General features: G+C 44.1%; 6 non-coding genes across 6 annotated transcripts; all 6 read right to left on the reverse strand.

The window, feature by feature from the left end:
* Window positions 1-2,025: 2,025 nt before the first annotated feature.
* trnav-uac (transfer RNA valine (anticodon UAC)) lies at window positions 2,026-2,098 on the reverse strand. Its single transcript has one exon. It is a non-coding gene; the product is annotated as a tRNA-Val (tRNA).
* Window positions 2,099-5,505: 3,407 nt separating this feature from the next.
* On the reverse strand, window positions 5,506-5,578 carry trnav-aac (transfer RNA valine (anticodon AAC)). The gene has a single exon. It is a non-coding gene; the product is annotated as a tRNA-Val (tRNA).
* Window positions 5,579-8,961: 3,383 nt separating this feature from the next.
* trnav-cac (transfer RNA valine (anticodon CAC)) lies at window positions 8,962-9,034 on the reverse strand. Its single transcript has one exon. It is a non-coding gene; the product is annotated as a tRNA-Val (tRNA).
* A 3,407-nt stretch (window positions 9,035-12,441) lies between these two features.
* On the reverse strand, window positions 12,442-12,514 carry trnav-cac (transfer RNA valine (anticodon CAC)). Its single transcript has one exon. It is a non-coding gene; the product is annotated as a tRNA-Val (tRNA).
* Window positions 12,515-15,922: 3,408 nt separating this feature from the next.
* trnaa-cgc (transfer RNA alanine (anticodon CGC)) lies at window positions 15,923-15,995 on the reverse strand. Its single transcript has one exon. It is a non-coding gene; the product is annotated as a tRNA-Ala (tRNA).
* A 10,368-nt stretch (window positions 15,996-26,363) lies between these two features.
* Window positions 26,364-26,436, reverse strand: trnav-aac (transfer RNA valine (anticodon AAC)). The gene has a single exon. It is a non-coding gene; the product is annotated as a tRNA-Val (tRNA).
* Window positions 26,437-27,375: the final 939 nt, after the last annotated feature.

Consider the following 27,375-nt stretch of genomic DNA (forward strand, 5'->3'; position numbering starts at 1 on the left):
ATCCTGGGCTTGCTGCAGTGTTCCAGTGAACAACAACGCAAGCTCGAAAAACAGCATCTCGTTGACCGATTAGTTTAGTTTCGTGATGCAGCACTGAAACAGGCCCTTCGGCCCACCGAGTCTGTGCCGACCATCGACCACCCATTTATACTAATCCTACACGAATTCCATATTCCTACCACATCCCCACCTTCCCTATATTTCCCTACCACCTACCTTTACTAGGGGCAATTGGGAATGGCCAATTAACCTATCAACCAGCAAGTCTTTGGCATGTGGGAGGAAACCGGAGCACCCGGAGGAATCCCACGCAGACACAGGGAGAACTTGCAAACACCACACAGGCAGTGCCCAGAATTGAAACCGGGTCGCTGGAGCTGTGAGGCTGCGGTGCTAACCATTGCACACGAGAGCGTGCCGGACTGAACATTGAGATCAATAATTTCAGATCATGACGGGCCCCCCATTTTACTTTCACTTTTTGTTATTTTTCTTTTTTACATTTTTTACATTTTTTTGTATGTTTATTTTATTTCATCTTAGTTTGTTCAGTTTACTTACCCACTGTTTTGTTTTCATGTTTGTACTTGCTGCTGTTCAATTTTCAGTCCATTAACAGTCCCATCTGTACGAATGCTTTGTCTTTCAACACACCATTAACATATTGTTTGCCTTTGCTCCATGACCTTCTGGTCAGCTATTCTGTGGCCTTGCCCAATCTGCACCTTCTCCTTTGTTATCTCTTGCTCCACCCCCGCTTTACTTGCTTCTAACCTTTGACTTTTCTAATATTTGCCAGTTATGAAGAAGGGTCACTGAGCCAAAATGTTAACTCTGCTTCTCTCTCTACAGATGCTGCCATACCTGCTGAGTATTTCCAGAATTTCTTGTTTTTATTTCAGATTTCCAGCATCCACAGTATTTTGCTTTTATTCATGTATATTCTTCCTCAGTTCAATATGAAGGAGCGGGTTGATATTGAGCGGAGCCGCAGTGCATCTCATTTTCAACGCCACCTTGTTAGTTTTCCTGTTACTCGCCGAATGAAGAACAATACAAAGTGATAATTTGGCACGTCTGCCTGTTTCCTTAGCTTCAGTTACAGAATCAGCTGTGTCCGTCTTTAAGGGAGGCAAAGTACTCTTCGAGCTCTGCGTGACGCTGAATAGTTATGTTAATCTGCATCAATAAACCCAGGTATGTCTCTGTTACTGACTGAACAAAACGCTAATAAGTCTGTGAGCGACTGTCATAACTTAAATAACTTTTTCCCCTCTGCGTGTCATGAACCTTTACCCCTTGTCATAATTGCGGCTGCATGTTAAGAGCTGCGTTTTCAAGGTGCTTAAGACACCAAGAATCTGCCGCAGCAGTGGTTAAATTGAAAAGGATTTTTGCCCCTTTTACCCAAAAAGAAATGTTCAGGAGGAGCATTTTCCCCAAACTTGTTTCCACCGGAGATTCATCATTGCAACTCAAAGAAAGTTTCAGTCACTTGGGTGTTCTGTTCGAGCTGCTCGGAGGTTTAGTGGCCCGGATATCATGTGCCTACGTTTTGCTGAGCCTGTGCTTGGTTTCTGGGGAGATTTGGCCCGGGTTGTGCTATTTTACCTCCCTGAGATGGCCAGTAACCTGTTGATTGAGGCAGCAGACCCCTCTTGCTGCTAGCAGCGAGTAATTGGACAGTGCGGGTCAAAATATTGCGGCGTGCCCCTGTCTCAACGAATGTGGAGCTGGCGAAAGTGAATTGCTGATGTGCTTTTGCCTCGTCTGAAATGAGACTTAGATCAGCTGTGACTTAGCAAGCTAGTGTTGCAGGTTTCTAATCTAATCTGAGCCAAATGAAGTGCAAGTGCTAGGTTTTGAGGAACTTTCTGCAGCATCAGGACAAGAAAGAGGAGCGATTGCAAGGCATTGTGCACACAATGTGCAAGAGAAATAGGACTTTGAGAAATTGTGTTGTGTGAATGGGGAATGTCAATGATTGCATCTTTCGTGGTCAGACGTTTGGCTTTGTTTCGAAGATGTTTCTGCCCAGTTTCGAACTGGGGACCTTTTGCGTGTAAGACAAACGTGATCACCACTACACTACAGAAACTCAGCACGGTTGCAGGGCTGAGGAAGCTGCAAGTATTGTTAAACTATACAGTCATGATCTATTTGTGGTGCTTGTTTCATTGAAATGCAATTCCACTGTGACATTTTGCAAGGCTGCAGAGGTGTTGACCCAGCAATGGACGCTCAGCAGTGCACAACACATTGCCAGGCCATTCAGGCCATCGTACCATTGCCACTTTTTTCAAAGACTTGCCAGTTGGGCCCACTTCCTTCGCTCTGCTTTTGTTTGCCTCTCCTTTCATGCAATTATCCAATTCCCTTTTTTGTAAACTCTCACTTAAGAAACTAAGTTTGGAAGAGGTGCAGCAGCTGCTGCAGTGTCAATGCACAGTGTGCCATCATTGTCAAGATTCACTTCCCCAACCACTCCAAGACATCCACTTGGGATTCTTGCCAAGTTCTGGATTTCATTTCTCATTATTTACTGATTGCACTGACACATATTTGTGCTTTTAAACTCTTTATTTTTATCAAATGCGTCCTTATTTTGCTGATTTGCAACATACAATGTGATTACCCGAGCAGTAGAATGCGTAGCAGAGGCAGTTAAATAATGGGGGCGAAGCTTCGCTGCAGCTATATCATGTCCTGGTTAGACCCCACCTGGAGTACTCTGCATCGTTCTGGGCATTCCACTTTATAAAGTATACAAATTGGCCTTGGTATACAGGGCAGTTCAGATCCAGCAGAATGTTTTCAGAGTTCAAATGGTTAGATTAGGAAGCCATGTCCCCGCTTCCACAGAGACAGCTGTTGGTTTCCACCTGGTGCCTCACTTGCTTCTGAATTTCAAGGTGTAGAATGAAATCAAGCAACGTAACCCAAGTTTGCAATGCATTCCATGCAATCATCAACCACATCATTCCCGTCTTCCTCACCTTCGCTGCACAGCCCTCTAAACGTTGCAATCCACGTCACACAGGATTTGTTCCAGGATTAAACTTTCAGTAGGATTATATTAATATCTGTGCCCGCATCTTGAAATGAGATTCTCAGCGATATCCAACACAAATTGAATTGTATAGATGACAGGCAAATACAGGAAAACAGGTCAGTATGCAACACAATCCCATGGTGCCTATTTTCAGATGCACAATATTCATCTTTTCCAGCAAATGAAAGAATTTTTCAGTGAATCATTTGTAAAGTCAGTGTTAATGCCATTTGTGCCTTTCTTTCTTCTCGTTTTGCAACATACTGGCGCCTAAATCCAATTAATGTATATTCATGTTTATTGGGGAGACCAAACGCAGACTGGGTGATCGCTTTGCGGAACACGTCCGCTCAGTCCGCAAGCAGGACCCTGAGCTTCTGGTTGCTTGCCATTTCAAGACTCCCCGCTGCTCTCATGCTTACATCTCTATCCTGGGCTTGCTGCAGTGTTCCAGTGAACAACAACGCAAGCTCGAAAAACAGCATCTCGTTGACCGATTAGTTTAGTTTCGTGATGCAGCACTGAAACAGGCCCTTCGGCCCACCGAGTCTGTGCCGACCATCGACCACCCATTTATACTAATCCTACACGAATTCCATATTCCTACCACATCCCCACCTTCCCTATATTTCCCTCCCACCTACCTTTACTAGGAGCAATTGGGAATGGCCAATTAACCTATCAACCAGCAGGTCTTTGGCATGTGGGAGGAAACCGGAGCACCCGGAGGAATCCCACGCAGACACAGGGAGAACTTGCAAACACCACACAGGCAGTGCCCAGAATTGAAACCGCGTCGCTGGAGCTGTGAGGCTGCGGTGTTAACAATTGCACACGAGAGCGTGCCGGACTGAACATTGAGTTCAATAATTTCAGATCATGACGGGCCCCCCATTTTACTTTCACTTTTTGTTATTTTTCTTTTTTACATTTTTTACATTTTTTTGTATGTTTATTTTATTTCATCTTAGTTTGTTCAGTTTACTTACCCACTGTTTTGTTTTCATGTTTGTACTTGCTGCTGTTCAATTTTCAGTCCATTAACAGTCCTATCTGTACGAATGCTTTGTCTTTCAACACACCATTAACATATTGTTTGCCTTTGCTCCATGACCTTCTGGTCAGCTATTCTGTGGCCTTGCCCAATCTGCACCTTCTCCTTTGTTATCTCTTGCTCCACCCCCGCTTTACTTGCTTCTAACCTTTGACTTTTCTAATATTTGCCAGTTCTGAAGAAGGGTCACTGAGCCGAAATGTTAACTCTGCTTCTCTCTCCACAGATGCTGCCAGACCTGCTGAGTATTTCCAGAATTTCTTGTTTTTATTTCAGATTTCCAGCATCCACAGTATTTTGCTTTTATTCATGTATATTCTTCCTCAGTTCAATATGAAGGAGCGGGTTGATATTGAGCGGAGCCGCAGTGCATCTCATTTTCAACGCCACCTTGTTAGTTTTCCTGTTACTCGCCGAATGAAGAACAATACAAAGTGATAATTTGGCACGTCTGCCTGTTTCCTTAGCTTCAGTTACAGAATCAGCTGTGTCCGTCTTTAAGGGAGGCAAAGTACTCTTCGAGCTCTGCGTGACGCTGAATAGTTATGTTAATCTGCATCAATAAACCCAGGTATGTCTCTGTTACTGACTGAACAAAACGCTAATAAGTCTGTGAGCGACTGTCATAACTTAAATAACTTTTTCCCCTCTGCGTGTCATGAACCTTTACCCCTTGTCATAATTGCGGCTGCATGTTAAGAGCTGCGTTTTCAAGGTGCTTAAGACACCAAGAATCTGCCGCAGCAGTGGTTAAATTGAAAAGGATTTTTGCCCCTTTTACCCAAAAAGAAATGTTCAGGAGGAGCATTTTCCGCAAACTTGTTTCCACCGGAGATTCACCATTGCAACTCAAAGAAAGTTTCAGTCACTTGGGTGTTCTGTTCGAGCTGCTCGGAGGTTTAGTGGCCCGGATATCATGTGCCTACGTTTTGCTGAGCCTGTGCTTGGTTTCTGGGGAGATTTGGCCCGGGTTGTGCTATTTTACCTCCCTGAGATGGCCAGTAACCTGTTGATTGAGGCAGCAGACCCCTCTTGCTGCTAGCAGCGAGTAATTGGACAGTGCGGGTCAAAAGATTGCGGAGTGCCCCTGTCTCAACGAATGTGGAGCTGGCGAAAGTGAATTGCTGATGTGGTTTTGCCTCGTCTGAAATGAGACTTAGATCAGCTGTTACTCAGCAAGCTAGTGTTGCAGGTTTCTAATCTAATCTGAGCCAAATGAAGTGCAAGTGCTAGGTTTTGAGGAACTTTCTGCAGCATCAGGACTAGAAAGAGGAGCGATTGCAAGGCATTGTGCACACAATGTGCAAGAGAAATAGGACTTTGAGAAATTGTGTTGTGTGAATGGGGAATGTCAATGATTGCATCTTTCGTGGTCAGACGTTTGGCTTTGTTTCGAAAATGTTTCTGCCCAGTTTCGAACTGGGGACCTTTTGCGTGTTAGATAAACGTGATCACCACTACACTACAGAAACTCAGCACGGTTGCAGAGCTGAGGAAGTCATGATCTATTTGTGGTGCTTGTTTCATTAAAATGCAATTCCACTGTGACATTTTGCAAGGCTGCAGAGGTATTGACCCAGCAATGGACGCTCAGCAGTGCACAACACATTGCCAGGCCATTCAGGCCATCGTACCATTGCCACTTTTTTCAAAGACTTGCCAGTTGGGCCCACTTCCTTCGCTCTGCTTTTGTTTGCTTCTCCTTTCATGCAATTATCCAATTCCCTTTTTTGTCAACTCTCACTTCAGAAACTAAGTTTGTAAGAGGTGGAGCAGCTGCTGCAGTGTCAATGCACAGTGTGCCATCATTGACAAAGATTCCCTTCCCCAACCACTCCAAGACATCCACTTGGGATTCTTGCCAAGTTCTGGATTTCATTTCTCATTATTTACTGATTGCACTGACACATATTTGTGCTTTTAAACTCTTTATTTTTATCAAATGCGTTCTTATTTTGCTGATTTGCAACATACAATGTGATTACCCGAGCAGTAGAATGCGTAACAGAGGCAGTTAAATAATGGGGGTGAAGCTTCGCTACAGCTATATAATGTCCTGGTTAGACCCCACCTGGAGTACTCTGCATAGTTCTGGGCATTCCACTTTATAAAGTATACAAATTGGCCTTGGTATACAGGGCAGTTCAGATCCAGCAGAATGTTTTCAGAGTTCAAATTGTTAGATTAGGAAGCCATGTCCCCGCTTCCACAGAGACAGCTGTTGGTTTCCACCTGGTGCCTCACTTGCTTCTGAATTTCAAGGTGTAGAATGAAATCAAGCAACGTAACCCAAGTTTGCAATGCATTCCATGCAATCATCAACCACATCATTCCCGTCTTCCTCACCTTAGCTGCACAGCCCTCTAAACGTTGCAATCCACGTCACACAGGATTTGTTCCAGGATTAAACTTTCAGTAGGATTATATTAATATCTGTGCCCGCATCTTGAAATGAGATTCTCAGCGATATCCAACACAAATTGAATTGTATAGATGACAGGCAAATACAGGAAAACAGGTCAGTATGCAACACAATCCCATGGTGCCTATTTTCAGATGCACAATATTCATCTTTTCCAGCAAATGAAAGAATTTTTCAGTGAATCATTTGTAAAGTCAGTGTTAATGGCATTTGTGCCTTTCTTTCTTCTCGTTTTGCAACATACTGGCGCCTAAATCCAATTAATGTATATTCATGTTTATTGGGGAGACCAAACGCAGACTGGGTGATCGCTTTGCGGAACCCGTCCACTCAGTCCGCAAGCAGGGCCCTGAGCTTCTGGTTGCTTGCCATTTCAAGACTCCCCGCTGCTCTCATGCTTACATCTCTATCCTGGGCTTGCTGCAGTGTTCCAGTGAACAACAACGCAAGCTCGAAAAACAGCATCTCGTTGACCGATTAGTTTAGTTTCGTGATGCAGCACTGAAACAGGCCCTTCAGCCCACCGAGTCGGTGCCGACCATCGACCACCCATTTATACTAATCCTACACGAATTCCATATTCCTACCACATCCCCACCTTCCCTATATTTCCCTCCCACCTACCTTTACTAGGGGCAATTGGGAATGGCCAATTAACCTATCAACCAGCAAGTCTTTGGCATGTGGGAGGAAACCGGAGCACCCGGAGGAATCCCACGCAGACACAGGGAGAACTTGCAAACACCACACAGGCAGTGCCCAGAATTGAAACCGGGTCACTGGAGCTGTGAGGCTGCGGTGCTAACCATTGCACACGAGAGCGTGCCGGACTGAACATTGAGTTCAATAATTTCAGATCATGACGGGCCCCCCATTTTACTTTCACTTTTTGTTATTTTTCTTTTTTACATTTTTTACATTTTTTTGTATGTTTATTTTATTTCATCTTAGTTTGTTCAGTTTACTTACCCACTGTTTTGTTTTCATGTTTGCACTTGCTGCTGTTCAATTTTCAGTCCATTAACAGTCCTATCTGTACGAATGCTTTGTCTTTCAACACACCATTAACATATTGTTTGCCTTTGCTCCATGACCTTCTGGTCAGCTATTCTGTGGCCTTGCCCAATCTGCACCTTCTCCTTTGTTATCTCTTGCTCCACCCCCGCTTTACTTGCTTCTAACCTTTGACTTTTCTAATATTTGCCAGTTCTGAAGAAGGGTCACTGAGCCGAAATGTTAACTCTGCTTCTCTCTCCACAGATGCTGCCAGACCTGCTGAGTATTTCCAGAATTTCTTGTTTTTATTTCAGATTTCCAGCATCCACAGTATTTTGCTTTTATTCATGTATATTCTTCCTCAGTTCAATATGAAGGAGCGGGTTGATATTGAGCGGAGCCGAAGTGCATCTCATTTTCAACGCCACCTTGTTAGTTTTCCTGTTACTCGCCGAATGAAGAACAATACAAAGTGATAATTTGGCACGTCTGCCTGTTTCCTTAGCTTCAGTTACAGAATCAGCTGTGTCCGTCTTTAAGGGAGGCAAAGTACTCTTCGAGCTCTGCGTGACGCTGAATAGTTATGTTAATCTGCATCAATAAACCCAGGTATGTCTCTGTTACTGACTGAACAAAACGCTAATAAGTCTGTGAGCGACTGTCATAACTTAAATAACTTTTTCCCCTCTGCGTGTCATGAACCTTTACCCCTTGTCATAATTGCGGCTGCATGTTAAGAGCTGCGTTTTCAAGGTGCTTAAGACACCAAGAATCTGCCGCAGCAGTGGTTAAATTGAAAAGGATTTTTGCCCCTTTTACCCAAAAAGAAATGTTCAGGAGGAGCATTTTCCCCAAACTTGTTTCCACCGGAGATTCACCATTGCAACTCAAAGAAAGTTTCAGTCACTTGGGTGTTCTGTTCGAGCTGCTCGGAGGTTTAGTGGCCCGGATATCATGTGCCTACGTTTTGCTGAGCCTGTGCTTGGTTTCTGGGGAGATTTGGCCCGGGTTGTGCTATTTTACCTCCCTGAGATGGCCAGTAACCTGTTGATTGAGGCAGCAGACCCCTCTTGCTGCTAGCAGCGAGTAATTGGACAGTGCGGGTCAAAATATTGCGGCGTGCCCCTGTCTCAACGAATGTGGAGCTGGCGAAAGTGAATTGCTGATGTGGTTTTGCCTCGTCTGAAATGAGACTTAGATCAGCTGTTACTCAGCAAGCTAGTGTTGCAGGTTTCTATTCTAATCTGAGCCAAATGAAGTGCAAGTTCTAGGTTTTGAGGAACTTTCTGCAGCATCAGGACTAGAAAGAGGAGCGATTGCAAGGCATTGTGCACACAATGTGCAAGAGAAATAGGACTTTGAGAAATTGTGTTGTGTGAATGGGGAATGTCAATGATTGCATCTTTCGTGGTCAGACGTTTGGCTTTGTTTCGAAAATGTTTCTGCCCAGTTTCGAACTGGGGACCTTTTGCGTGTGAGACAAACGTGATCACCACTACACTACAGAAACTCAGCACGGTTGCAGGGCTGAGGAAGCTGCAAGTATTGTTAAACTATACAGTCATGATCTATTTGTGGTGCTTGTTTCATTGAAATGCAATTCCACTGTGACATTTTGCAAGGCTGCAGAGGTATTGACCCAGCAATGGACGCTCAGCAGTGCACAACACATTGCCAGGCCATTCAGGCCATCGTACCATTGCCACTTTTTTCAAAGACTTGCCAGTTGGGCCCACTTCCTTCGCTCTGCTTTTGTTTGCCTCTCCTTTCATGCAATTATCCAATTCCCTTTTTTGTAAACTCTCACTTAAGAAACTAAGTTTGGAAGAGGTGCAGCAGCTGCTGCAGTGTCAATGCACAGTGTGCCATCATTGACAAGATTCCCTTCCCCAACCACTCCAAGACATCCACTTGGGATTCTTGCCAAGTTCTGGATTTCATTTCTCATTATTTACTGATTGCACTGACACATATTTGTGCTTTTAAACTCTTTATTTTTATCAAATGCGTCCTTATTTTGCTGATTTGCAACATACAATGTGATTACCCGAGCAGTAGAATGCGTAACAGAGGCAGTTAAATAATGGGGGCGAAACTTCGCTACAGCTATATAATGTCCTGGTTAGACCCCACCTGGAGTACTCTGCATAGTTCTGGGCATTCCACTTTATAAAGTATACAAATTGGCCTTGGTATACAGGGCAGTTCAGATCCAGCAGAATGTTTTCAGAGTTCAAATGGTTAGATTAGGAAGCCATGTCCCCGCTTCCACAGAGGCAGCTGTTGGTTTCCACCTGGTGCCTCACTTGCTTCTGAATTTCAAGGTGTAGAATGAAATCAAGCAACGTAACCCAAGTTTGCAATGCATTCCATGCAATCATCAACCACATCATTCCCGTCTTCCTCACCTTAGCTGTACAGCCCTCTAAACGTTGCAATCCACGTCACACAGGATTTGTTCCAGGATTAAACTTTCAGTAGGATTATATTAATATCTGTGCCCGCATCTTGAAATGAGATTCTCAGCGATATCCAACACAAATTGAATTGAAGAGATGACAGGCAAATACAGGAAAACAGGTCAGTATGCAACACAATCCCATGTTGCCTATTTTCAGATGCACAATATTCATCTTTTCCAGCAAATGAAAGAATTTTTCAGTGAATCATTTGTAAAGTCAGTGTTAATGCCATTTGTGCCTTTCTTTCTTCTCGTTTTGCAACATACTGGCGCCTAAATCCAATTAATGTATATTCATGTTTATTGGGGAGACCAAACGCAGACTGGGTGATCGCTTTGCGGAACACGTCCGCTCAGTCCGCAAGCAGGACCCTGAGCTTCTGGTTGCTTGCCATTTCAAGACTCCCCGCTGCTCTCATGCTTACATCTCTATCCTGGGCTTGCTGCAGTGTTCCAGTGAACAACAACGCAAGCTCGAAAAACAGCATCTCGTTGACCGATTAGTTTAGTTTCGTGATGCAGCACTGAAACAGGCCCTTCGGCCCACCGAGTCTGTGCCGACCATCGACCACCCATTTATACTAATCCTACACGAATTCCATATTCCTACCACATCCCCACCTTCCCTATATTTCCCTACCACCTACCTTTACTAGGGGCAATTGGGAATGGCCAATTAACCTATCAGCCAGCAAGTCTTTGGCATGTGGGAGGAAACCGGAGCACCCGGAGGAATCCCACGCAGACACAGGGAGAACTTGCAAACACCACACAGGCAGTGCCCAGAATTGAAACCGGGTCGCTGGAGCTGTGAGGCTGCGGTGCTAACCATTGCACACGAGAGCGTGCCGGACTGAACATTGAGATCAATAATTTCAGATCATGACGGGCCCCCCATTTTACTTTCACTTTTTGTTATTTTTCTTTTTTACATTTTTTACATTTTTTTGTTTGTTTATTTTATTTCATCTTAGTTTGTTCAGTTTACTTACCCACTGTTTTGTTTTCATGTTTGTACTTGCTGCTGTTCAATTTTCAATCCGTTAACAGTCCTATCTGTAATAATGCTTTGTCTTTCAACACACCATTAACATATTGTTTGCCTTTGCTCCATGACCTTCTGGTCAGCTATTCTGTGGCCTTGCCCAATCTGCACCTTCTCCTTTGTTATCTCTTGCTCCACCCCCGCTTTACTTGCTTCTAACCTTTGACCTTTCTAATATTTGCCAGTTCTGAAGAAGGGTCACTGAGCCGAAATGTTAACTCTGCTTCTCTCTCCACAGATGCTGCCAGACCTGCTGAGTAATTCCAGAATTTCTTGCTTTTATTTCAGATTTCCAGCATCCACAGTATTTTGCTTTTATTCATGTATATTCTTCCTCAGTTCAATATGAAGGAGCGGGTTGATATTGAGCGGAGCCGCAGTGCATCTCATTTTCAACGCCACCTTGTTAGTTTTCCTGTTACTCGCCGAATGAAGAACAATACAAAGTGATAATTTGGCACGTCTGCCTGTTTCCTTAGCTTCAGTTACAGAATCAGCTGTGTCCGTCTTTAAGGGAGGCAAAGTACTCTTCGAGCTCTGCGTGACGCTGAATAGTTATGTTAATCTGCATCAATAAACCCAGGTATGTCTCTGTTACTGACTGAACAAAACGCTAATAGGTCTGTGAGCGAATGTCATAACTTAAATAAATTTTTCCCCTCTGCGTGTCATGAACCTTTACCCCTTGTCATAATTGCGGCTGCATGTTAAGAGCTGCGTTTTCAAGGTGCTTAAGACACCAAGAATCTGCCGCAGCAGTGGTTAAATTGAAAAGGATTTTTGCCCCTTTTACCCAAAAAGAAATGTTCAGGAGGAGCATTTTCCCCAAACTTGTTTCCACCGGAGATTCACCATTGCAACTCAAAGAAAGTTTCAGTCACTTGGGTGTTCTGTTCGAGCTGCTCGGAGGTTTAGTGGCCCGGATATCATGTGCCTACGTTTTGCTGAGCCTGTGCTTGGTTTCTGGGGAGATTTGGCCCGGGTTGTGCTATTTTACCTCCCTGAGATGGCCAGTAACCTGTTGATTGAGGCAGCAGACCCCTCTTGCTGCTAGCAGCGAGTAATTGGACAGTGCGGGTCAAAATATTGCGGCGTGCCCCTGTCTCAACGAATGTGGAGCTGGCGAAAGTGAATTGCTGATGTGGTTTTGCCTCGTCTGAAATGAGACTTAGATCAGCTGTTACTCAGCAAGCTAGTGTTGCAGGTTTCTATTCTAATCTGAGCCAAATGAAGTGCAAGTTCCAGGTTTTGAGGAACTTTCTGCAGCATCAGGACTACAAAGAGGAGCGATTGCAAGGCATTGTGCACACAATGTGCAAGAGAAATAGGACTTTGAGAAATTGTGTTGTGTGAATGGGGAATGTCAATGATTGCATCTTTCGTGGTCAGACGTTTGGCTTTGTTTCGAAAATGTTTCTGCCCAGTTTCGAAGTGGGGACCTTTTGCGTGTGAGACAAACGTGATCACCACTACACTACAGAAACTCAGCACGGTTGCAGGGCTGAGGAAGCTGCAAGTATTGTTAAACTATACAGTCATGATCTATTTGTGGTGCTTGTTTCATTGAAATGCAATTCCACTGTGACATTTTGCAAGGCTGCAGAGGTATTGACCCAGCAATGGACGCTCAGCAGTGCACAACACATTGCCAGGCCATTCAGGCCATCGTACCATTGCCACTTTTTTCAAAGACTTGCCAGTTGGGCCCACTTCCTTCGCTCTGCTTTTGTTTGCCTCTCCTTTCATGCAATTATCCAATTCCCTTTTTTGTAAACTCTCACTTAAGAAACTAAGTTTGGAAGAGGTGCAGCAGCTGCTGCAGTGTCAATGCACAGTGTGCCATCATTGACAAGATTCCCTTCCCCAACCACTCCAAGACATCCACTTGGGATTCTTGCCAAGTTCTGGATTTCATTTCTCATTATTTACTGATTGCACTGACACATATTTGTGCTTTTAAACTCTTTATTTTTATCAAATGCGTCCTTATTTTGCTGATTTGCAACATACAATGTGATTACCCGAGCAGTAGAATGCGTAACAGAGGCAGTTAAATAATGGGGGCGAAACTTCGCTACAGCTATATAATGTCCTGGTTAGACCCCACCTGGAGTACTCTGCATAGTTCTGGGCATTCCACTTTATAAAGTATACAAATTGGCCTTGGTATACAGGGCAGTTCAGATCCAGCAGAATGTTTTCAGAGTTCAAATGGTTAGATTAGGAAGCCATGTCCCCGCTTCCACAGAGGCAGCTGTTGGTTTCCACCTGGTGCCTCACTTGCTTCTGAATTTCAAGGTGTAGAATGAAATCAAGCAACGTAACCCAAGTTTGCAATGCATTCCATGCAATCATCAACCACATCATTCCCGTCTTCCTCACCTTAGCTGCACAGCCCTCTAAACGTTGCAATCCACGTCACACAGGATTTGTTCCAGGATTAAACTTTCAGTAGGATTATATTAATATCTGTGCCCGCATCTTGAAATGAGATTCTCAGCGATATCCAACACAAATTGAATTGTATAGATGACAGGCAAATACAGGAAAACAGGTCAGTATGCAACACAATCCCATGGTGCCTATTTTCAGATGCACAATATTCATCTTTTCCAGCAAATGAAAGAATTTTTCAGTGAATCATTTGTAAAGTCAGTGTTAATGCCATTTGTGCCTTTCTTTCTTCTCGTTTTGCAACATACTGGCGCCTAAATCCAATTAATGTATATTCATGTTTATTGGGGAGACCAAACGCAGACTGGGTGATCGCTTTGCGGAACACGTCCGCTCAGTCCGCAAGCAGGACCCTGAGCTTCTGGTTGCTTGCCATTTCAAGACTCCCCGCTGCTCTCATGCTTACATCTCTATCCTGGGCTTGCTGCAGTGTTCCAGTGAACAACAACGCAAGCTCGAAAAACAGCATCTCGTTGACCGATTAGTTTAGTTTCGTGATGCAGCACTGAAACAGGCCCTTCGGCCCACCGAGTCTGTGCCGACCATCGACCACCCATTTATACTAATCCTACACGAATTCCATATTCCTACCACATCCCCACTTTCCCTATATTTCCCTACCACCTACCTTTACTAGGGGCAATTGGGAATGGCCAATTAACCTATCAACCAGCAAGTCTTTGGCATGTGGGAGGAAACCGGAGCACCCGGAGGAATCCCACGCAGACACAGGGAGAACTTGCAAACACCACACAGGCAGTGCCCAGAATTGAAACCGGGTCGCTGGAGCTGTGAGGCTGCGGTGCTAACCATTGCACACGAGAGCGTGCCGGACTGAACATTGAGATCAATAATTTCAGATCATGACGGGCCCCCCATTTTACTTTCACTTTTTGTTATTTTTCTTTTTTACATTTTTTACATTTTTTTGTTTGTTTATTTTATTTCATCTTAGTTTGTTCAGTTTACTTACCCACTGTTTTGTTTTCATGTTTGTACTTGCTGCTGTTCAATTTTCAATCCGTTAACAGTCCTATCTGTAATAATGCTTTGTCTTTCAACACACCATTAACATATTGTTTGCCTTTGCTCCATGACCTTCTGGTCAGCTATTCTGTGGCCTGGCCCAATCTGCACCTTCTCCTTTGTTATCTCTTGCTCCACCCCCGCTTTACTTGCTTCTAACCTTTGACTTTTCTAATATTTGCCAGTTCTGAAGAAGGGTCACTGAGCCGAAATGTTAACTCTGCTTCTCTCTCCACAGATGCTGCCAGACCTGCTGAGTAATTCCAGAATTTCTTGCTTTTATTTCAGATTTCCAGCATCCACAGTATTTTGCTTTTATTCATGTATATTCTTCCTCAGTTCAATATGAAGGAGCGGGTTGATATTGAGCGGAGCCGCAGTGCATCTCATTTTCAACGCCACCTTGTTAGTTTTCCTGTTACTCGCCGAATGAAGAACAATACAAAGTGATAATTTGGCACGTCTGCCTGTTTCCTTAGCTTCAGTTACAGAATCAGCTGTGTCCGTCTTTAAGGGAGGCAAAGTACTCTTCGCGGCTCTGCGTGACGCTGAATAGTTATGTTAATCTGCATCAATAAACCCAGGTATGTCTCTGTTACTGACTGAACAAAACGCTAATAGGTCTGTGAGCGAATGTCATAACTTAAATAACTTTTTCCCCTCTGCGTGTCATGAACCTTTACCCCTTGTCATAATTGCGGCTGCATGTTCAGAGCTGCGTTGTCAAGGTGCTTAAGACACCAAGAATCTGCTGAAGCAGTGGTTAAATTGAAAAGGATTTTTGCCCCTTTTACCCAAAAAGAAATGTTCAGGAGGAGCATTTTCCCCAAACTTGTTTCCACCGGAGATTCATCATTGCAACTCAAAGAAAGTTTCAGTCACTTGGGTGTTCTGTTCGAGCTGCTCGGAGGTTTAGTGGCCCGGATATCATGTGCCTACGTTTTGCTGAGCCTGTGCTTGGTTTCTGGGGAGATTTGGCCCGGGTTGTGCTATTTTACCTCCCTGAGATGGCCAGTAACCTGTTGATTGAGGCAGCAGACCCCTCTTGCTGCTAGCAGCGAGTAATTGGACAGTGCGGGTTAAAATATTGCGGCGTGCCCCTGTCTCAACGAATGTGGAGCTGGCGAAAGTGAATTGCTGATGTGCTTTTGCCTCGTCTGAAATGAGACTTAGATCAGCTGTGACTTCGCAAGCTAGTGTTGCAGGTTTCTATTCTAATCTGAGCCAAATGAAGTGCAAGTGCTAGGTTTTGAGGAACTTTCTGCAGCATCAGGACTAGAAAGAGGATCGATTGCAAGGCATTGTGCACACAATGTGCAAGAGAAATAGGACTTTGAGAAATTGTGCTGTGTGAATGGGGGATGTCAATGATTGCATCTTTCGTGGTCAGACGTTTGGCTTTGTTTCGAAAATGTTTCTGCCCAGTTTCGAACTGGGGACCTTTTGATTGCGAGACAAACGTGATCACCACTACACTACAGAAACTCAGCACGTTTGCAGGGCTGAGGAAGCTGCAAGTATTGTTAAACTATACAGTCATGATCTATTTGTGGTGCTTGTTTAATTGAAATGCAATTCCACTGTGACATTTTGCAAGGCTGCAGATGTATTGACCCAGCAATGGACGCTCAGCAGTGCACAACACATTGCCAGGCCATTCAGGCCATCGTACCATTGCCAGTTTTTTCAAAGACTTGCCAGTTGGGCCCACTTCCTTCGCTCTGCTTTTGTTTGCCTCTCCTTTCATGCAATTATCCAATTCCCTTTTTTGTAAACTCTCACTTAAGAAACTAAGTTTGGAAGAGGTGCAGCAGCTGCTGCAGTGTCAATGCACAGTGTGCCATCATTGACAAGATTCCCTTCCCCAACCACTCCAAGACATCCACTTGGGATTCTTGCCAAGTTCTGGATTTCATTTCTCATTATTTACTGATTGCACTGACACATATTTGTGCTTTTAAACTCTTTATTTTTATCAAATGCGTCCTTATTTTGCTGATTTGCAACATACAATGTGATTACCCGAGCAGTAGAATGCGTAACAGAGGCAGTTAAATAATGGGGGCGAAGCTTCGCTACAGCTATATAATGTCCTGGTTAGACCCCACCTGGAGTACTCTGCATAGTTCTGGGCATTCCACTTTATAAAGTATACAAATTGGCCTTGGTATACAGGGCAGTTCAGATCCAGCAGAATGTTTTCAGAGTTCAAATGGTTAGATTAGGAAGCCATGTCCCCGCTTCCACAGAGACAGCTGTTGGTTTCCACCTGGTGCCTCACTTGCTTCTGAATTTCAAGGTGTAGAATGAAATCAAGCAACGTAACCCAAGTTTGCAATGCATTCCATGCAATCATCAACCACATCATTCCCGTCTTCCTCACCTTAGCTGCACAGCCCTCTAAACGTTGCAATCCACGTCACACAGGATTTGTTCCAGGATTAAACTTTCAGTAGGATTATATTAATATCTGTGCCCGCATCTTGAAATGAGATTCTCAGCGATATCCAACACAAATTGAATTGTATAGATGACAGGCAAATACAGGAAAACAGGTCAGTATGCAACACAATCCCATGGTGCCTATTTTCAGATGCACAATATTCATCTTTTCCAGCAAATGAAAGAATTTTTCAGTGAATCATTTGTAAAGTCAGTGTTAATGCCATTTGTGCCTTTCTTTCTTCTCGTTTTGCAACATACTGGCGCCTAAATCCAATTAATGTATATTCATGTTTATTGGGGAGACCAAACGCAGACTGGGTGATCGCTTTGCGGAACACGTCCGCTCAGTCCGCAAGCAGGACCCTGAGCTTCTGGTTGCTTGCCATTTTAAGACTCCCCGCTGCTCTCATGCTTACATCTCTATCCTGGGCTTGCTGCAGTGTTCCAGTGAACAACAACGCAAGCTCGAAAAACAGCATCTCGTTGACCGATTAGTTTAGTTTCGTGATGCAGCACTGAAACAGGCCCTTCGGCCCACCGAGTCTGTGCCGACCATCGACCACCCATTTATACTAATCCTACACGAATTCCATATTCCTACCACATCCCCACCTTCCCTATATTTCCCTACCACCTACCTTTACTAGGGGCAATTGGGAATGGCCAATTAACCTATCAACCAGCAAGTCTTTGGCATGTGGGAGGAAACTGGAGCACCCGCAGGAATCCCACGCAGACACAGGGAGAACTTGCAAACACCACACAGGCAGTGCCCAGAATTGAAACCGGGTCGCTGGAGCTGTGAGGCTGCGGTGCTAACCATTGCACACGAGAGCGTGCTGGACTGAACATTGAGTTCAATAATTTCAGATCATGACGGGCCCCCCATTTTACTTTCACTTTTTGTTATTTTTCTTTTTTACATTTTTTACATTTTTTTGTATGTTTATTTTATTTCATCTTAGTTTGTTCAGTTTACTTACCCACTGTTTTGTTTTCATGTTTGTACTTGCTGCTGTTCAATTTTCAGTCCATTAACAGTCCTATCTGTACGAATGCTTTGTCTTTCAACACACCATTAACATATTGTTTGCCTTTGCTCCATGACCTTCTGGTCAGCTATTCTGTGGCCTTGCCCAATCTGCACCTTCTCCTTTGTTATCTCTTGCTCCACCCCCGCTTTACTTGCTTCTAACCTTTGACTTTTCTAATATTTGCCAGTTCTGAAGAAGGGTCACTGAGCCGAAATGTTAACTCTGCTTCTCTCTCCACAGATGCTGCCAGACCTGCTGAGTATTTCCAGAATTTCTTGTTTTCATTTCAGATTTCCAGCATGCACAGTATTTTGCTTTTATTCATGTATATTCTTCCTCAGTTCAATATGAAGGAGCGGGTTGATATTGAGCGGAGCCGCAGTGCATCTCATTTTCAACGCCACCTTGTTAGTTTTCCTGTTACTCGCCGAATGAAGAACAATACAAAGTGATAATTTGGCACGTCTGCCTGTTTCCTTAGCTTCAGTTACAGAATCAGCTGTGTACGTCTTTTAGGGAGGCAAAGTACTCTTCGAGCTCTGCGTGACGCTGAATAGTTATGTTAATCTGCATCAATAAACCCAGGTATGTCTCTGTTACTGACTGAACAAAACGCTAATAAGTCTGTGAGCGACTGTCATAACTTAAATAACTTTTTCCCCTCTGCGTGTCATGAACCTTTACCCCTTGTCATAATTGCGGCTGCATGTTCAGAGCTGCGTTGTCAAGGTGCTTAAGACACCAAGAATCTGCTGCAGCAGTGGTTAAATTGAAAAGGATTTTTGCCCCTTTTACCCAAAAAGAAATGTTCAGGAGGAGCATTTTCCCCAAACTTGTTTCCACCGGAGATTCATCATTGCAACTCAAAGAAAGTTTCAGTCACTTGGGTGTTCTGTTCGAGCTGCTCGGAGGTTTAGTGGCCCGGATATCATGTGCCTACGTTTTGCTGAGCCTGTGCTTGGTTTCTGGGGAGATTTGGCCCGGGTTGTGCTATTTTAACTCCCTGAGATGGCCAGTAACCTGTTGATTGAGGCAGCAGACCCCTCTTGCTGCTAGCAGCGAGTAATTGGACAGTGCGGGTTAAAATATTGCGGCGTGCCCCTGTCTCAACGAATGTGGAGCTGGCGAAAGTGAATTGCTGATGTGCTTTTGCCTCGTCTGAAATGAGACTTAGATCAGCTGTGACTTCGCAAGCTAGTGTTGCAGGTTTCTATTCTAATCTGAGCCAAATGAAGTGCAAGTGCTAGGTTTTGAGGAACTTTCTGCAGCATCAGGACTAGAAAGAGGAGCGATTGCAAGGCATTGTGCACACAATGTGCAAGAGAAATAGGACTTTGAGAAATTGTGCTGTGTGAATGGGGGATGTCAATGATTGCATCTTTCGTGGTCAGACGTTTGGCTTTGTTTCGAAAATGTTTCTGCCCAGTTCCGAACTGGGGACCTTTTGCGTGTGAGATAAACGTGATCACCACTACGCTACAGAAACTCAGCACGTTTGCAGGGCTGAGGAAGCTGCAAGTATTGTTAAACTATACAGTCATGATCTATTTGTGGTGCTTGTTTAATTGAAATGCAATTCCACTGTGACATTTTGCAAGGCTGCAGATGTATTGACCCAGCAATGGACGCTCAGCAGTGCACAACACATTGCCAGGCCATTCAGGCCATCGTACCATTGCCAGTTTTTTCAAAGACTTGCCAGTTGGGCCCACTTCCTTCGCTCTGCTTTTGTTTGCCTCTCCTTTCATGCAATTATCCAATTCCCTTTTTTGTAAACTCTCACTTAAGAAACTAAGTTTGGAAGAGGTGCAGCAGCTGCTGCAGTGTCAATGCACAGTGTGCCATCATTGACAAGATTCCCTTCCCCAACCACTCCAAGACATCCACTTGGGATTCTTGCCAAGTTCTGGATTTCATTTCTCATTATTTACTGATTGCACTGACACATATTTGTGCTTTTAAACTCTTTATTTTTATCAAATGCGTCCTTATTTTGCTGATTTGCAACATACAATGTGATTACCCGAGCAGTAGAATGCGTAACAGAGGCAGTTAAATAATGGGGGCGAAGCTTCGCTACAGCTATATAATGTCCTGGTTAGACCCCACCTGGAGTACTCTGCATAGTTCTGGGCATTCCACTTTATAAAGTATACAAATTGGCCTTGGTATACAGGGCAGTTCAGATCCAGCAGAATGTTTTCAGAGTTCAAATGGTTAGATTAGGAAGCCATGTCCCCGCTTCCACAGAGACAGCTGTTGGTTTCCACCTGGTGCCTCACTTGCTTCTGAATTTCAAGGTGTAGAATGAAATCAAGCAACGTAACCCAAGTTTGCAATGCATTCCATGCAATCATCAACCACATCATTCCCGTCTTCCTCACCTTAGCTGCACAGCCCTCTAAACGTTGCAATCCACGTCACACAGGATTTGTTCCAGGATTAAACTTTCAGTAGGATTATATTAATATCTGTGCCCGCATCTTGAAATGAGATTCTCAGCGATATCCAACACAAATTGAATTGTATAGATGACAGGCAAATACAGGAAAACAGGTCAGTATGCAACACAATCCCATGGTGCCTATTTTCAGATGCACAATATTCATCTTTTCCAGCAAATGAAAGAATTTTTCAGTGAATCATTTGTAAAGTCAGTGTTAATGCCATTTGTGCCTTTCTTTCTTCTCGTTTTGCAACATACTGGCGCCTAAATCCAATTAATGTATATTCATGTTTATTGGGGAGACCAAACGCAGACTGGGTGATCGCTTTGCGGAACACGTCCGCTCAGTCCGCAAGCAGGACCCTGAGCTTCTGGTTGCTTGCCATTTTAAGACTCCCCGCTGCTCTCATGCTTACATCTCTATCCTGGGCTTGCTGCAGTGTTCCAGTGAACAACAACGCAAGCTCGAAAAACAGCATCTCGTTGACCGATTAGTTTAGTTTCGTGATGCAGCACTGAAACAGGCCCTTCGGCCCACCGAGTCTGTGCCGACCATCGACCACCGATTTATACTAATCCTACACGAATTCCATATTCCTACCACATCCCCACCTTCCCTATATTTCCCTACCACCTACCTTTACTAGGGGCAATTGGGAATGGCCAATTAACCTATCAACCAGCAAGTCTTTGGCATGTGGGAGGAAACCGGAGCACCCGCTGGAATCCCACGCAGACACAGGGAGAACTTGCAAACACCACACAGGCAGTGCCCAGAATTGAAACCGGGTCGCTGGAGCTGTGAGGCTGCGGTGCTAACCATTGCACACGAGAGCGTGCTGGACTGAACATTGAGTTCAATAATTTCAGATCATGACGGGCCCCCCATTTTACTTTCACTTTTTGTTATTTTTCTTTTTTACATTTTTTACATTTTTTTGTATGTTTATTTTATTTCATCTTAGTTTGTTCAGTTTACTTACCCACTGTTTTGTTTTCATGTTTGTACTTGCTGCTGTTCAATTTTCAGTCCATTAACAGTCCTATCTGTACGAATGCTTTGTCTTTCAACACACCATTAACATATTGTTTGCCTTTGCTCCATGACCTTCTGGTCAGCTATTCTGTGGCCTTGCCCAATCTGCACCTTCTCCTTTGTTATCTCTTGCTCCACCCCCGCTTTACTTGCTTCTAACCTTTGACTTTTCTAATATTTGCCAGTTCTGAAGAAGGGTCACTGAGCCGAAATGTTAACTCTGCTTCTCTCTCCACAGATGCTGCCAGACCTGCTGAGTATTTCCAGAATTTCTTGTTTTCATTTCAGATTTCCAGCATGCACAGTATTTTGCTTTTATTCATGTATATTCTTCCTCAGTTCAATATGAAGGAGCGGGTTGATATTGAGCGGAGCCGCAGTGCATCTCATTTTCAACGCCACCTTGTTAGTTTTCCTGTTACTCGCCGAATGAAGAACAATACAAAGTGATAATTTGGCACGTCTGCCTGTTTCCTTAGCTTCAGTTACAGAATCAGCTGTGTACGTCTTTTAGGGAGGCAAAGTACTCTTCGAGCTCTGCGTGACGCTGAATAGTTATGTTAATCTGCATCAATAAACCCAGGTATGTCTCTGTTACTGACTGAACAAAACGCTAATAAGTCTGTGAGCGACTGTCATAACTTAAATAACTTTTTCCCCTCTGCGTGTCATGAACCTTTACCCCTTGTCATAATTGCGGCTGCATGTTCAGAGCTGCGTTGTCAAGGTGCTTAAGACACCAAGAATCTGCTGCAGCAGTGGTTAAATTGAAAAGGATTTTTGCCCCTTTTACCCAAAAAGAAATGTTCAGGAGGAGCATTTTCCCCAAACTTGTTTCCACCGGAGATTCATCATTGCAACTCAAAGAAAGTTTCAGTCACTTGGGTGTTCTGTTCGAGCTGCTCGGAGGTTTAGTGGCCCGGATATCATGTGCCTACGTTTTGCTGAGCCTGTGCTTGGTTTCTGGGGAGATTTGGCCCGGGTTGTGCTATTTTAACTCCCTGAGATGGCCAGTAACCTGTTGATTGAGGCAGCAGACCCCTCTTGCTGCTAGCAGCGAGTAATTGGACAGTGCGGGTTAAAATATTGCGGCGTGCCCCTGTCTCAACGAATGTGGAGCTGGCGAAAGTGAATTGCTGATGTGCTTTTGCCTCGTCTGAAATGAGACTTAGATCAGCTGTGACTTCGCAAGCTAGTGTTGCAGGTTTCTATTCTAATCTGAGCCAAATGAAGTGCAAGTGCTAGGTTTTGAGGAACTTTCTGCAGCATCAGGACTAGAAAGAGGAGCGATTGCAAGGCATTGTGCACACAATGTGCAAGAGAAATAGGACTTTGAGAAATTGTGCTGTGTGAATGGGGGATGTCAATGATTGCATCTTTCGTGGTCAGACGTTTGGCTTTGTTTCGAAAATGTTTCTGCCCAGTTCCGAACTGGGGACCTTTTGCGTGTGAGATAAACGTGATCACCACTACGCTACAGAAACTCAGCACGTTTGCAGGGCTGAGGAATCTGCAAGTATTGTTAAACTATACAGTCATGATCTATTTGTGGTGCTTGTTTAATTGAAATGCAATTCCACTGTGACATTTTGCAAGGCTGCAGATGTATTGACCCAGCAATGGACGCTCAGCAGTGCACAACACATTGCCAGGCCATTCAGGCCATCGTACCATTGCCAGTTTTTTCAAAGACTTGCCAGTTGGGCCCACTTCCTTCGCTCTGCTTTTGTTTGCCTCTCCTTTCATGCAATTATCCAATTCCCTTTTTTGTAAACTCTCACTTAAGAAACTAAGTTTGGAAGAGGTGCAGCAGCTGCTGCAGTGTCAATGCACAGTGTGCCATCATTGACAAGATTCCCTTCCCCAACCACTCCAAGACATCCACTTGGGATTCTTGCCAAGTTCTGGATTTCATTTCTCATTATTTACTGATTGCACTGACACATATTTGTGCTTTTAAACTCTTTATTTTTATCAAATGCGTCCTTATTTTGCTGATTTGCAACATACAATGTGATTACCCGAGCAGTAGAATGCGTAACAGAGGCAGTTAAATAATGGGGGCGAAGCTTCGCTACAGCTATATAATGTCCTGGTTAGACCCCACCTGGAGTACTCTGCATAGTTCTGGGCATTCCACTTTATAAAGTATACAAATTGGCCTTGGTATACAGGGCAGTTCAGATCCAGCAGAATGTTTTCAGAGTTCAAATGGTTAGATTAGGAAGCCATGTCCCCGCTTCCACAGAGACAGCTGTTGGTTTCCACCTGGTGCCTCACTTGCTTCTGAATTTCAAGGTGTAGAATGAAATCAAGCAACGTAACCCAAGTTTGCAATGCATTCCATGCAATCATCAACCACATCATTCCCGTCTTCCTCACCTTAGCTGCACAGCCCTCTAAACGTTGCAATCCACGTCACACAGGATTTGTTCCAGGATTAAACTTTCAGTAGGATTATATTAATATCTGTGCCCGCATCTTGAAATGAGATTCTCAGCGATATCCAACACAAATTGAATTGTATAGATGACAGGCAAATACAGGAAAACAGGTCAGTATGCAACACAATCCCATGGTGCCTATTTTCAGATGCACAATATTCATCTTTTCCAGCAAATGAAAGAATTTTTCAGTGAATCATTTGTAAAGTCAGTGTTAATGCCATTTGTGCCTTTCTTTCTTCTCGTTTTGCAACATACTGGCGCCTAAATCCAATTAATGTATATTCATGTTTATTGGGGAGACCAAACGCAGACTGGGTGATCGCTTTGCGGAACACGTCCGCTCAGTCCGCAAGCAGGACCCTGAGCTTCTGGTTGCTTGCCATTTTAAGACTCCCCGCTGCTCTCATGCTTACATCTCTATCCTGGGCTTGCTGCAGTGTTCCAGTGAACAACAACGCAAGCTCGAAAAACAGCATCTCGTTGACCGATTAGTTTAGTTTCGTGATGCAGCACTGAAACAGGCCCTTCGGCCCACCGAGTCTGTGCCGACCATCGACCACCGATTTATACTAATCCTACACGAATTCCATATTCCTACCACATCCCCACCTTCCCTATATTTCCCTACCACCTACCTTTACTAGGGGCAATTGGGAATGGCCAATTAACCTATCAACCAGCAAGTCTTTGGCATGTGGGAGGAAACCGGAGCACCCGCAGGAATCCCACGCAGACACAGGGAGAACTTGCAAACACCACACAGGCAGTGCCCAGAATTGAAACCGGGTCGCTGGAGCTGTGAGGCTGCGGTGCTAACCATTGCACACGAGAGCGTGCCGGACTGAACATTGAGTTCAATAATTTCAGATCATGACGGGCCCCCCATTTTACTTTCACTTTTTGTTATTTTTCTTTTTTACATTTTTTTACATTTTTTTGTATGTTTATTTTATTTCATCTTAGTTTGTTCAGTTTGCTTACCCACTGTTTTGTTTTCATGTTTGTACTTGCTGCTGTTCAATTTTCAGTCCATTAACAGTCCTATCTGTACGAATGCTTTGTCTTTCAACACACCATTAACATATTGTTTGCCTTTGCTCCATGACCTTCTGGTCAGCTATTCTGTGGCCTTGCCCAATCTGCACCTTCTCCTTTGTTATCTCTTGCTCCACCCCCGCTTTACTTGCTTCTAACCTTTGACTTTTCTAATATTTGCCAGTTCTGAAGAAGGGTCACTGAGCCGAAATGTTAACTCTGCTTCTCTCTCCACAGATGCTGCCAGACCTGCTGAGTATTTCCAGAATTTCTTGTTTTTATTTCAGATTTCCAGCATCCACAGTATTTTGCTTTTATTCATGTATATTCTTCCTCAGTTCAATATGAAGGAGCGGGTTGATATTGAGCGGAGCCGCAGTGCATCTCATTTTCAACGCCACATTGTTAGTTTTCCTGTTACTCGCCGAATGAAGAACAATACAAAGTGATAATCTGGCACGTCTGCCTGTTTCCTTAGCTTCAGTTACAGAATCAGCTGTGTCCGTCTTTAAGGGAGGCAAAGTACTCTTCGAGCTCTGCGTGACGCTGAATAGCTATGTTAATCTGCATCAATAAACCCAGGTATGTCTCTGTTACTGACTGAACAAAACGCTAATAAGTCTGTGAGCGACTGTCATAACTTAAATAACTTTTTCCCCTCTGCGTGTCATGAACCTTTACCCCTTGTCATAATTGCGGCTGCATGTTAAGAGCTGCGTTTTCAAGGTGCTTAAGACACCAAGAATCTGCCGCAGCAGTGGTTAAATTGAAAAGGATTTTTGCCCCTTTTACCCAAAAAGAAATGTTCAGGAGGAGCATTTTCCCCAAACTTGTTTCCACCGGAGATTCACCATTGCAACTCAAAGAAAGTTTCAGTCACTTGGGTGTTCTGTTCGAGCTGCTCGGAGGTTTAGTGGCCCTGATATCATGTGCCTACGTTTTGCTGAGCCTGTGCTTGGTTTCTGGGGAGATTTGGCCCGGGTTGTGCTATTTTACCTCCCTGAGATGGCCAGTAACCTGTTGATTGAGGCAGCAGACCCCTCTTGCTGCTAGCAGCGAGTAATTGGACAGTGCGGGTCAAAATATTGCGGCGTGCCCCTGTCTCAACGAATATGGAGCTGGCGAAAGTGAATTGCTGATGTGGTTTTGCCTCGTCTGAAATGAGACTTAGATCAGCTGTTACTCAGCAAGCGCGTGTTGCAGGTTTCTATTCTAATCTGAGCCAAATGAAGTGCAAGTGCTAGGTTTTGAGGAACGTTCTGCAGCATCAGGACTAGAAAGAGGAGCGATTGCAAGGCATTGTGCACACAATGTGCAAGAGAAATAGGACTTTGAGATCTTGTGTTGTGTTGATGGGGAATGTCAATGATTGCATCTTTCGTGGTCAGACGTTTGGCTTTGTTTCGAAAATGTTTCTGCCCAGATTTGAACTGGGGACTTTTTGCGTGTTAGACAAACGTGATCACCACTACACTACAGAAACTCAGCACTGTTGCAGGGCTGAGGAAGCTGCAAGTATTGTTAAACTATACAGTCATGATCTATTTGTGGTGTTTGTTTCATTGAAATGCAATTCCACTGTGACATTTTGCAAGGCTGCAGAGGTATTGACCCAGCAATGGACGCTCAGCAGTGCACAACACATTGCCAGGCCATTCAGGCCATCGTACCATTGCCACTTTTTTCAAAGACTTGCCAGTTGGGCCCACTTCCTTCGCTCTGCTTTTGTTTGCCTCTCCTTTCATGCAATTATCCAATTCCCTTTTTTGTAAACTCTCACTTAAGAAACTAAGTTTGGAAGAGGTGCAGCAGCTGCTGCAGTGTCAATGCACAGTGTGCCATCATTGACAAGATTCCCTTCCCCAACCACTCCAAGACATCCACTTGGGATTCTTGCCAAGTTCTGGATTTCATTTCTCATTATTTACTGATTGCACTGACACATATTTGTGCTTTTAAACTCTTTATTTTTATCAAATGCGTCCTTATTTTGCTGATTTGCAACATACAATGTGATTACCCGAGCAGTAGAATGCGTAACAGAGGCAGTTAAATAATGGGGGCGAAGCTTCGCTACAGCTATATAATGTCCTGGTTAGACCCCACCTGGAGTACTCTGCATAGTTCTGGGCATTCCACTTTATAAAGTATACAAATTGGCCTTGGTATACAGGGCAGTTCAGATCCAGCAGAATGTTTTCAGAGTTCAAATGGTTAGATTAGGAAGCCATGTCCCCGCTTCCACAGAGACAGCTGTTGGTTTCCACCTGGTGCCTCACTTGCTTCTGAATTTCAAGGTGTAGAATGAAATCAAGCAACGTAACCCAAGTTTGCAATGCATTCCATGCAATCATCAACCACATCATTCCCGTCTTCCTCACCTTAGCTGCACAGCCCTCTAAACGTTGCAATCCACGTCACA

The sequence above is a fragment of the Heterodontus francisci genome, chromosome 22 (assembly GCF_036365525.1).
Source record: "Heterodontus francisci isolate sHetFra1 chromosome 22, sHetFra1.hap1, whole genome shotgun sequence".
Lineage (NCBI taxonomy): Eukaryota > Metazoa > Chordata > Chondrichthyes > Heterodontiformes > Heterodontidae > Heterodontus > Heterodontus francisci.